This window comes from Puntigrus tetrazona, chromosome 3 (genome assembly GCF_018831695.1).
Source record: "Puntigrus tetrazona isolate hp1 chromosome 3, ASM1883169v1, whole genome shotgun sequence".
NCBI classification, from domain to species: Eukaryota; Metazoa; Chordata; class Actinopteri; order Cypriniformes; family Cyprinidae; genus Puntigrus; species Puntigrus tetrazona.
In genome coordinates, this window is record NC_056701.1 from 28,132,105 (window position 1) to 28,145,635 (window position 13,531).

At 38.0% G+C, this 13,531-nt stretch overlaps 1 pseudogene; it reads right to left on the reverse strand.

Moving 5' to 3' along the window:
• Nucleotides 1-2,652: 2,652 nt before the first annotated feature.
• LOC122335608 lies at nt 2,653-11,483 on the reverse strand (annotated as a pseudogene).
• Between the last annotated feature and the right edge of the window lie 2,048 nt (nt 11,484-13,531).

Sequence of the window (13,531 nt, forward strand, 5' to 3'; positions counted from 1 at the left end):
ATGTAAAGTTACTTAATATGCATCCTGCTATGTTAGTGACAATGTTGTGATACAATATTTTATAAAGTTTAAATAAGGTGTGCACAGAAGTTTATGAATGTAATAATTCAAGATTAAGTAATAAGTGTGATGGAACAGCATTGTAGTCTTTTTAATAATTTAATATGATAGTCAAAGGAACGTTTTTTTTTTCCAGTAACCCAGCAGCCAGAATTTTACAGTTTTTTTTTTTATGTTTTTTTTTGTGTTTTTTACAATAACAGCATGCAAATAAGTTCAAATATCCATTCAACATCTATTCTCCTGTTTTATTGTTGTTTTATTATTGAACCTGACGTTATCACTTAAGCTGTGTCCTAACCAGCAGAATCTTTCAACTTTAAACACTTACTTTCTTAACAATAATGCATCACTGTATAAAGGTCTGTTTTTATTTGTTTGATACTTTGTGCATTTATAAAATAAAAGAAAACAGATAGATATCGCTTTCTGCCATTTAAGTTTCCTTTCTGTGAAAAAATAAATAACAAAAATGAACTGAAACTCATCTTATATATCCTACGTTACCTGTTGCACCGTTTTGCTCTTTTTGTCTTTTGTCTTTTTTTTTTTCTGGTCTGTCTAAGTACTCAATTCTCATTGGCTAGCAGGTATGCATTAAAATCAATCGCACTGCCTAGGTCCAGGAACTAAGTTATAGGAACTACAGGTAATTTCCCTTGGGCCGTTTTTCTGGTTGCATTCGCACTGCGAACTCAGAAGTTCCAGTGGCACTAGAGAAACCAATTACATGTGTTGTCAAAACAGATCATTTGATGATCTACATGAAAGGAAGTCATCGCATTGAGGTGTGTGAAGATTGCAGTTGACTGCTGGGTGGTATTCAAGCCTTTGTGCTCATTAAATCAATAGAAATCTTCACAAATATTTAGAAAAACGGTAACTACAACTCTGGCAACTTTCCAACAACTCGACTTCCTTTGGATTTCATTTATTTTCCGTTGGTACTTCTCATTTTGAGCCAGTTCATCCTTGAATTCCTTCAAAGTTGCTTTAGGATTCATATTTCTTTGGATCTCCAATGTCAATTCAATGCCCTGGTGATTAAATTCAGCAACCTTGCGAAAATCATCTTCCAATAGTCTTCGTGATGTAAGAGACCCTAAATGAAGGCCGTTTAGATCCAAATGCAGGAAGTTTAATAACACTAGGCATTAACAACAAATCCAAAACACTAGGCAGAATTGTTAACCAGTAAAGAACAGGTAGGGGTTCCTCTGGTGGTTGTATGTATGGCTATCAGTCTTATTTGTCACAGATAATTAGAAAATATTTAACACACAGTTTAACACAGCTCAGAGGGACATAGAATGCTAACCCGCTTTTAAAAATGCTAAATGTTTTGATATTTGAAGTCTAAAACATTAAAATCAAATTCATAATAAAAGAATATTGTTAAAATTAAAATCAATACCCCAAGTAGGTGGCAGTCATTGCTAATAAGTTATTCATTGAGACTGAACTGAATCATGTAAACTATGTCAATGTCAGTTGAATTCATTTAGCACTATTAAACACGAACACATGATATTCCTGTGATTCTAACATTAATAAATGTTATAAATATAGGCTATACATTTTCTGCCTCCATATCTTAAATTATGTAATTATTCTACACATTTGAACAGACTGAATGTTGCAGTAAAAGAATACACTCATACAGAACTGACAATTAAGCAGACTTGACTTGACTTGACTAAACATTAATGCCATAATCATTATAATGAGAACTTTATAGAATTCTATAGTAAATCCTGTCCTTGTACATCTTTTAGAGCGCTGTTGAAAGCACATCATTAAGGGAGTGCTTTGTTTTGTTTTTTTTCTTTTTTTCTTTTCCTGTAAGGGTAGGGTTAAGTGTAGGGTAATACCACATAGAGTTTGTACAGTATAAAAACCATTACTCCTATGCTCCCTGTAAACCAAAGTGTGTGTGTGTGTTTGTGTGTTTGCATGTGGACTCACATGCACATTTTATTTTAAATTTGTTTAAATTGCCAACTAAGTTTTCATTTATGTTCTAGCACTGGTACTTGTATTAGTATTTGTTTTTATATTTAAAAATTATATATTTTAAAAGATTGGCCAAATTGTATTATTTTTTTAAATAATTATTAAGAATGAATGAAACATGCTCTTGTTTTAACTTTTTTTGACAAGAATTGACAAGAAGTGCTCAACAATTTCTTAATTGACATATAGGCTTGTCTTTATGATATGAATTTGCTCTGAGTAAAGTAACACGACTTCATTTGTTCCAAGGAAAATTAATTCCTATAACTACAATGTTTTTCTTTGATCATTCACCTACTGCAGCCATCAAACACAGCAACACTGACTGCTGCTTATGCTTTGATAAATTCTCCTAATTACTTGTGGAAGTCTATGGCTATAGCTTCACTTAGTAGTCGAAAGCTGCCAATGTAAATAGACTTACAGCACAACAAAAACACAATCTGTTTAAGTGATATACGGTATAATGCTCTCATAGACTCAGCAAAACAGTGTCTGGATAAGAGGTAAAACGTGTTTCATTCAATAAACAGAAATATTTGCAGCATACATTATACAGTATAATTATTATTGTTAAACTTACTTGAGTTTTTCCAGATGATTGAGTGTTTGAGAGAGCAGCTTCACTCCTGAATCTCCTGGATGATTGTAGCTCAGATCCAGCTCTCTCAGGTGTGAGGGGGGTTTGAACCCAGAGCTGCAGACAGAGCAGCACAACCTTCTGCTGTCACCATACAGGCAGATAACCTACAAGGACAGTAAGTTGACTTAAAATTAGTGATCAACCAAGATCAACCTTGGGGATGAATTATAGTGGAGACAGAGAGCCATGCCTTCTCGTCCAACATTAGCGTGGGACCTAAAAAAGCACTTTTATGAATAATGGTCAAAAATTGCCATAAACACAGTCCTAAATGTTGTGGACAGCCTTCCCAGAAGAGTTGAATAAGTTATAGCTGCAATGGGTGGACTGACGTCATATTTAACCTTATGGATTAGGAATGGCATGTCACTTAAGCTTATATGCGAGTCAAGGCAGGTGAGCGAATACTTTTCAAACACTTTTGAATTTGCAATGGTTTGAACACCAACACAATTACAGCACCAACACTATAATATTCCATCTATTTTTGTGTGAAAATTTTTTTAACATTTTTATGTTTTAATTTGTCCTACAACATGCCTTAGGCAGTGATTAAAATGCTCTGATTCTTTACAGGCTTACTGTCTGGTAACACTTTACAATAAGAATCCATTAATTAAAGTCTGTGTTTCAAGCTGAAACTGCCAAAAATATATAGTGTGGTATTATTTTAGTTCTTGTCCTCTCATCTCTTATGCTGTGCTTGCATAATGTTATTTTACACAGACCTCACGCACTTCAGTATGTGGAGTTGACAGTTTGGACTCTTCAGTCCAGGACAGAGCAGCTTCACTCCTGAATCTTGCAGGTCATTGTTACTCAGATCCAGCTCTCTCAGTGAGTGTGATGATTTTAGAGCAGAAGAAACTATTTCACAGTGCTGATCAGTGAGATTACAGCCTGCCAAACTGAAAAAAGAGAACACTCTGGTTATAATCTGGCAAAGACTGATCTTCTCTGTCTTCCCTGCCACTCCGACTCTACAGCATGATTTCACCAACAATGACCCCAACAAGTTCGGTGAGAATTCTTGGTGCAGTCTTTGATGTCTGGTTGACCTTCTAACAACACACTGCAAAAACCATTCATATGTGCTAGTTTGCATTAAAACTTTTGCACAACATTTTTAGGATAGACTGTAATTCTCTTATAGTTTGTACTAATCTGAAATGAAAAAAATTTATATTAGGAGGTTTTTCATCAGTTTATTTACATCATATAATTAATTTCTTTTTGAAATCTTGAATTGTAAGTCACTTTAGATATAAACATCAGCCAAACAAATAAATGTAAATGTAAATAATGCCCGCTGGGGTGCTTGTGTCCCTATTAAAATTAAAAACTTCCTTGGTTATCTAATGTCACTATAAAAGTAAAGATGGTTGACAATTTTCCTGGATTTACAAGCAAAATGTCTAGTCCATAAATTCAGATTAAACAGGAAAATTCAACATACTTGAGTTTGCCCATTAAGCAGTTTGGATGGTTGAGACTGCCAAAGAGTAGCGGTCACTCCTGAATCTCCTAAGTGATTGTAGCTCAGATCCAGCTCTCTCAGGTGTGAGGTGTTTGAACACAGAGCTGAAGACAGAGCATCACAACCTTCTTCTTTCAACAAACAGGCAGACAATCTACAACAACAGTAGGTTTATGGTCTGGTTATGTTTATTTAGAGCTGCACCATTATTTGTTAATTAAATTCAAACACCCACACAATCTTATTCCTGAAAGCATGTTTTGTTGCTGCCCATGTTAATGAGTCGGAGAGCCATCATTGCAATTGTGATGTGTGTCATTCACTAATATGGACAGTGACACATGCTACTCATGCTCCACTGACGCTTATGATGTAAAATACATTCAAATCAGCTACTTAACCAGAAAGAGTAATGCAAACAGTCTTTAACTACACTTCATTATTTCAGATACAGATATTTAAATAACAGAAGGATTAGTATAAAACTTCAAAGATTCATATAAACGATTCTTGTTTACAGTCATTGGCATAACAGTCATGACAGCAACCAGTGCATGCCCCCTGAACTGCACTATGGTTATGAAGCACATACAGACACACAGAGCTCATGTCTAGAAAGAGAACCCATATAAGCAAATGTGTGCTTAATTTACTTAATTTTGACCAAATAAAACCAGTATCCTATCAGTTTCTTACATTAAATTGAACCCTTATCTCTCTAACACACAAGCATTCCTCTCTAAAAGTCAAGAAAGCCTTTTTAAAAAGTGTGACGAGCATTAACATTACTGGTTATAGTGAAAGTGATTAAAGGCCTGTTCACCCCAAGCATGACAGCTAAGGTTATAAAGATAACAATACAGTTCTAAAAGTCATTGCCATTATTAAAGAATAGTAGTCCACAGCTACGATAATGGCACAGAGATGCAGCTTGAGTTCCTAAAAAGGAATATCTCCACATTACGTAAGGAACAAAACACTGGTTCTCCTTGCCACACTCCCGGAATCCTAGTTGGCATTTACTTCTTGCCAGAGACTGACGCCGGTATCTGCACACATGCTTTTAAGCTTTCTGGTCTCTAACGTCACCTGCCCTGATGTCTCACCAATCCATTGGACAAATTACACAGCGGATTCAGAGTGTGGTTAGTATGCATCTTATTCCTTCGAGGAACCATTTGAGCATAAAAAAATTCTGACGATAAATTTAAGTGTTATTGAATGAAAAAAATTGGTCTCTGTAAGAAAATAAACATTATTGACAATATTAGTACCTTTTCACAACCTGTTTTTTAATGTTGGAAGTAGTGGTCATTGCTGCAGTTCACGGGCATTAATTACTCACATATAATGGCATATAATGAGTTTAGTTTAACAATGTAGAACAGAAGCCTTTCTTCTGTGCATCTTGCTTCTTCATGACTGAAAGTCTTGGCATCTGCAATTATTAACATTAAAACGGAAAAAACACAAACAAAAAAAACTATGTGAAACAAACCTCAACACGTTGAGTTTACAGTTTGGACTCTTCAGACCAGCAGCAAGCAGTTTCCCTCCAGAATCCTGCAGGTGATTGTTACTCAGGTCCAGCTGTCTCAGAGGGGAATTTGATAACTGTAAAGCTGAAGCCACGATTTCACAGTGCTGATCAGAGAGATCACAGTCTAAAAATCTGAAAAAAGCAAGGACTAAGGTAAAAGGCATGATACTATGCTGATGTCCCCACCAGACCAAAAGATTTACTTATTTACGTGCTTCTGAAACCTCTCCTGGGGACTCTCATTACTGTATATACTTAAGTCTTTCAATCAATCACACTCAATTCTTGCAATATCTACTAATAAGATGTGTTGAATGAGGAGACACCCAAAATGTGCAGTGCTGACATACCCATGACAGATTTGAGAAGTCTCTTGTCTCTTCCAAAATTCAAATAATAACCTGATTTAACTAAAACGATATTATGTACAACTTGGCTGTAATTTACAAGTAAATCTTAAAAGGGTCATATGACGTGATTTCTATTTTTTCTTTTCTTTAGTGCGTTATAATGATTTATTCTACAACATTATATACTTGTGTGCTTGTGGTATTTGGCCAATCACAATACACTGCATGAGATGGAAAATCAGATCTGACTGTGCTTGTCAGAAGAAGGAGCTTTGTACGATCTGGCAAAATGAGCCAGAGGTTGCAACATTCCATTTTAAGATACAGTCCGAAATGTGCAAAAAACATTGTCTGTTTTTGTATTTTTAAATTCAAAAATAATCTATCAAAATAGTCCAAAAACCAAACAATCAAACAAACAAAAACATAATTGCATTGATTACTTGAGATTAGAAACATCACTTAGCATGTATGCTCATGAACAGAAACAATAATATAACACATCAAACTTCCATCCCAGCTTGTGGTAAACTTATTTTCACACTTACACAGCTTTTCTGCAGTTCCTCACAGCAGGTACCAGTCTCCATCTGCCCTCTTCTGATTTGATGTTGTATTTATTGAGGTCTAGCTCATCCAGCACCTCCTCTGACATCAGGATTATGTTTGCCAAAGTTGAGCATTGAACAGGAGTAAGATCTTCTCTTTTTGTTTCACAGTTTAAAAATGCCTGCATTTCTTCAAACACTGACTTATCCTTCATCTCAATCAAGCAGTGTGTCAGGTTTATCCACCTTTCAGGACTGACATTGTATTGTTGACTTTGTTTGAGGTTGTTGATTATTTTCTTGATGCTCTCTGGGTTGTTCTCGGTGTGTATCAGTACATCCTGTAAGAGTCTCTGATTGGACTCCAGTGAGATGCCATGAAGAAATCGAAGGAAAAGATCCAGGTGTCCATTTTTACTCTCCAAGGCTTTATTTATTGCACCCTTCAGACACAAATCCAGAGGAACATTTTCACACTGAGTCTCTGTCAGGAACATTTTCAGAACCTCACTGATTTTGTGTAAGCAGCAGTAAAGCACATACAGTGCTGCAAAAACTCTTGAAAGCTTAGATGCACAAAGCTGTAAACCTTCCTGTGATATATCACAGACTCCTCCCTAAAGATCTCAGTACAGATCCCAGAATACACTGAGGCCTCAGTGACATCTATGCCGCTCTCAGTCAGGTCTTCCTCATAAAACATCACATTGCCCTTCATCAGCTGATTGAAAGCCAGTTCAGCAAGTTTCACAATCACTTTTGTGTTGGACTGCAGGAGTTTCTCTGGATGTCTTTTTTCATACTTCTGGTTCCTCATGTTTGTTTGAATGATCAGGAAGTAGATGTACATTTCAGTCAGAGTTTGAGGTATTTCTGCACTTAGATCTTGTTTCAGGATGTTTTGAAGCACAGTGGCTGAGATCCAGCAGAAGACTGGGATGTGACACATGATGTGGAGACTTTTTGCTCTTCTGATGTTTGAGATGATTCTGCTGGCTTGATGCTTGTCACTGATTCTCTTCCTGAAATATTCCTCCTTCTGAGGGTCATTGAATCCCCGAATTTCTGTCACACGGTTAATGTAGTTGAAGGGGATCTGATTGGCTGCTGCTGGTCTGGTGGTGATCCAGATGAGAACAGAGGGAAGCAGATCTCCTTTCATGAGGTTTGACATCAACAGACCAACTGATGAAATCTCAGTCACATCAGAAACTTTCTGACTATCTGAAAATATTAGTGAGATTCTGCTTTCATCCAGACCATCAAAGATGAACACAACTTTACATTCCTCATAAATCTTTGAGTCCAGATACTGAAGTTCAGGATAAAAGTCCAGCAGAAGTCTGTGAAGACTGTACTGATGATCTTTAATCAGGTTCAGTTCTCTAAATGTAAGCACAAACATGAAATCTACATCCTGATTGGCTTTTCCCTCGGCCCAGTCCAGAATGAACTTCTGCACAGAGACAGTTTTTCCAATTCCAGCGATGCCTTTAGTAAGAACAGTCTTGATTTTGCCTTTCTTCTCTCTTCTCAACTCCTTATTTCCTGGTTTGGGTGAAAGATTGAAGATGTCATTGCAATTTACTGGAGTGTCTTGGAGTGTCCTGTAACTTTTCTCCATCTGTAGCACCTCATGTTCTTCATTCACTCCTTCACTCTCTCCCTCTATGATGTATAGCTGTGTGTAAATTCTGTTCAGGAGGGTTTGATTCTTTTGTAGTCTGATTCCCTCAAACAAGCTCTCATACTTGTTCTTCATGCTGGTTTTGTGCTGGGTTTTGACTTTCCGAAGATCATCAAGCACTGGTTGACGACAATCGAGCTGCTGAGATGTTTCTGTGTCATGATGACTAAAGTGACAGTGACAGTATGGTGACATGCAGTTTTGACAGGACACATATCTGATGTGATCAGCTCTCAAACCACTGAAAATATATTAAGATTTTATCAAAACAGAGAAAACATTTAAGTGTCTCTGAATATTAAATAATCTTATCTGAACTCACAACATAACCACATTTAGAAACATGTTTTTAATACATAGATTATGAATTATTTTGGTCAGCAGACCCTTACTCATCCTTAATTATTGTGTAAAAATATAACACATACATACAAGTGCTGGTCATATAATTAAAATATCATAAAAAGTAGATTTTTTCACTAATTCCATTCAAAAAGTGAAATATATATATAAATATATATACTATATTTATTCATTACACAAAGACCGATATATTTCAAATGTTTATTTCTTTTCATTTTGATGATTATAACTGACAACTAATGAAAATCCCAAATTCAGTATTTCAGAAAATTTGAATATTACTTAAGACCAATACAAAGAAAGGATTTTTAGAAATCTTGGCCTACTGAAAAGTATGAGCATGAAAGGTATGAACATGCACAGCATTCATTGCTTAATTGGTGCTCCTTTTGCATAAGTCTATGGCACTGCTCAGTTGTTGTGAGAGCCAAGGTTGCTCTGATAGTGGCCTTCAGCTCTTCTGCATTCCTGGGTCTGGTATAACGCATCTTCCTCTTTACAATACCCCACAGATTCAGGTCAGGCGAGTTTGCTTGTCAATTAAGAACAGGGATACCACGGTCCTTCAACCAGGTAGCAGTCCTGTTGGAAAAAGGAATCTGCATTTCCATAAAGGTGGTCAGCAGCAGGAAGCATGAACCAACACCAGCAGATGACATGGCACCCCAAATCATCACTGACTGTGGAAACTTTACACTGAACCTTAAGCAATGTGGACTCTGTGCCTCTCCTCTCTTCCTCCAGACTCTGTGGCCCAAATTTCCAAATGAAATAAAAAAAATTCCTTTCATCAGGAAACTTTTAACCATTTAGCAGCAGTCCAGTCTTTAGCCCAGGCGAGACGCTTTTGTTTGTTTGTTCTGTACTGCATCTCCCATACTCTATGAAATCTAATTGTCTGACCACCACCAATTGTCTGTTATCTATTTATTAGCAATAGCCTTTATATACTCCAATCTTTTGTTTCATGTTGCTGCAATGTTTAATGTTACCCAGTGTCTTGCTTCTCTGGCTCTGATTTTGAACTCTGACTTTGAACGTGCTGCAAAAGGATCTTTTGTTTGAGTGTACAAGATCCAGCAGTTTTTCCTGTTTTTATTATTTCTCTTCTGAATTCACGATTTCTCCTCTCACCATAGTGAAGGAGTAAGTGGCTTGGCTGCAACAACTGTTGTCCCAAAGTCAACTAGGAGAGGAGATGGGGCCTTCGCCCAGTTCATCTGGACAATAGCAGCATGGCTGGGCTATGAAGACGAGGCTCTCAAGAAACTCTTTAGCTCATGTCTGGATGACAATTTGCCTCAGTCAGAGATTCAGAATTCAGAATTATTGACATTTGGGGTATTTGTAAAGTACTTGGGCCATTCAGAATTGTAGGCAACACCTGGTCTCTCTAAACCCTTCCATAGAGACCTTCCTATTAATTCTGACCGAGTGACTCCTACTGAATAGCTAAGGACAAGAAGAAGCTAGATGGCATCTGGTCTCGATTCCAGAAGTGGAACAGCCAATCTCTCCCAGGCTCCTTGCCTTCCAGGCCCACCCAGTATCCTTGTACTACCAGCTCCACATAATCTACATGCTTTGCTGACCCTATTAAGGCTTCCTGTTTTCGCTCCTGTCCAGGAATCCTCAGAGTCCACCTCTGAATCCACTCTCAAGAGCCCAGAGTCCACACATGAACCTGCTCTAGTCTGAGAGTTCTTAGAATCTTCTCCAGAGCCCATTCCAGCCTGGAAGCCCACTCCTGAACCCTCTCCTGCCGTTCCTCTTGCTCTCCCGGCTTACCCCTTGCCTCCTGCTCTGCCGCCTCCTGCCCTACCGGCGCCCCAGGCCCTCAACTCTGTCAGTCCCATCCAGGAATTCCTTACTGCCATTGTTCCTGGGTACATTACATGGATCTGGCCCACTGTCCATCCCTCGGATCACCTCTCTCTCACTCCTAAACCACAGACAATGCCAGAGGCATCTTACCTGGGCTAAGGTGAAGAACTAGACTGTTGAGCAAGTTGCATGAAGTGTTACGTTTCTATGATTATTTGGGGTGCAATAACATTTGCCAGCTTTGGTCCTTTGTGTTTTTTGAAAACCTGCACACACTGCCAAAAGCACCAAAAGTTGTTTAAATGGGTATGGTGTTCGTGTGCATGACTGACTAGAAATCTCATTAGACTTATAGTCAAGAGAAAAATAAGAAAAAAAGACCAAAAAATGCAGATGACCAGATGAAAAAGATGAAGGCCACTGTCAAAGAAACCTGGGCTTCCATACCACTTCAGCAGTGCCAAAAACTGATTTAAAGCAAAAGGACCCCCTGCCAAGTATTGAGTACAAATATAGAAAATATAGTAGTTTAGCAGGCCAATTCAGAAGCTGTACATATATACTATACCATGTCTATATGGTCGCACATGATTTTGGATAATTATGGTAATAAACATTTCTGCATTTCTCATATTTTGCTATATTTCTGTTGTTTGACCACTACCCTATTCACAACAATATTACGGTTTCATGTCTACTTTGTTGATCGCTTGTTTGACCCCATTATCTGATAAGTTATTCCGTCCATGTGACAGACTATATTTTGTAAACTGCTGCTGTCACATGAAAACTGGAAATGCTAAAACCCTCATGGCAAGAACAGACAGAGATGAGGTTAACTGAAGTAAGATTCTTTGTTTCGTTTAAGAGATCATGCAGGTGTGTAACTGTGTTAAAACAGTTAAGTGACTAAAAAAAATACATCCAACTTCATGATACTCACACAGGGTCAAAAGTCTCAGCAGGCCCATCAGTGAGATTAGGGGTGAGGCATGGAGATGTTACTTTCATGGACACACTGCTATATCCAGGAGGTGCTGCTCTCTGAGTGACAGCATCACTGAGATTAGGGGGGTGAGGCATGGAGATGTTACTTTTCATAGACACACTGCTATATCCAGGAGGTGCTGCTCTCTGAGTGTCAACATCACTGAGATTAGGGGGGTGAGGCATGGAGATGTTACTATTCATGGACACACTGCTATATCCAGGAGGTGCTGCTCTCTGAGTGACAGCATCACTGAGATTAGGGGTGAGGCATGGAGATGTTACTCTTTATGGACACACAGCTGAATTCTGGAGATGTTGCTCTCTGAGTGTCAACATCACTGAGATTAGGGGGGTGAGGCATGGAGATGTTACTTTTCATAGACACACAGCTGAATTCTGGAGATGCTGCTTGTTGAGTGTAAACATGAGCACCCTCCTCTCTCTCCTTATAAACACTCATTTCACAGACTGTTCTGCTTCTCTTTTTCCCCTAGATGAAAGACTTCAGGCCTGTACATAGAAACAGAGAAAATACACTGAGTCCACCATTATCAGCTTGTAATACTATAGCATCAGCAGCTTGGTTGCCGCTAATCTTGCTTACACTGCTAATACTGCTAATATTTTCACACATTACCACAGTTTTAGTCACCGTTCTCAAAAGACTCCATCATTCAGCATGTCAGTGGCATGTTAGCTGCAGGTAAAGTGCACACTGTTTCTCTGTTGCCTCTGTTCTCAATGTTTCTGCACAGTTATGCATGATCATCGCCACTGTCATTCTGTATTTTTTCAAAAATGTTTTACAACTAATTCACCAATTCACTATCTCAACAAATGAGAATACTTCATAAGACCAATAATTTAAAAAAAAAAAGAAAAAAAAAAAGCATTTTCATTGAATTATTGGTCTTCTGAAAATTATATTCATTTACTGTACACACATTGACTACTTGGTAGAGGCTCCTTTTGCTTTAATTACTGCCTCAATTCGACAATGAATTGGAAACTTAACACTGGATTTCAAGCAACTTGGGCTATGAGCTTCTCCACTCTTAGTTTCCAAATGAAATACAGCTTGCTCTCATCTGAAAAGAGGACTTTAAACCACTGGGCAACAGTCCAATACACAAACTGAAATAAACAAGCTTTTCCATGGCATTTTAATTTATTGAGATGCACCTGTTTGCTGCAGTAGCTATAGTCTACACTGACTAAAAAGTGACTGATAAAGCGACCTGGAAATAATTTGAAATTTGTTAGCACGCTATAAATGGCACACGCCAGCAGTTTTCTGTCAGGGATTTGTCCCACCTGGCAGCTCGCTTCCGGTGTAGACGTGGTGTTAAATTGGCTTAGCTTTTTTTTGCAGAACTAATCATTGTCTAGATTATGTACATATTAGGGCTGTGACAGTGGCTGTAACAATCACCTCACCGCGGTTGTCTATTGCTATCGGGCGGTAGTTCACATGACATCACATGCTCTAATGTTAATACACAAGTTTCTATTACATTGCCATGTATGGCGTTTCCTTGTAATCTAACTCATACATACAACAAACTTATTTTGGGCCGGACAGAACATGAGCTCTAAGACGATAAACAGTAAGGAGTTATTAGTATGATCATGAACACGATTGCTTGTGCTCGTATGATAAACATTGGGTTGTCACTGTGTTACCCGTCCTGCAATCTCTTTCTCTCTTGGTTCACAGTTGCAGGAATTTGACTTTGTGTCTTTTGTTGTGAAATTTGCAGAATCATATTTTTCCTATGCTGGTTACAGTCACGCACATCAGGAAAGTGCTTTAAGTGAAACAATATTAGCTACTTTTTCACCATCAAGCTGAATAGTTCTCTTTGTATCAGTGCGGGTCAGTACGGGTTCTGGTTTCATTTTCCTCTGTGGGGCTGATAACGGATCTCTTTGGAATTCGATTCAAATACATAAGTCGTTGCCGCAGTAACACAAAGGAGGTGAGAATAACCACAACATTATGGAGTGTAAACTAAACCTATCTTAACAGTCTACTC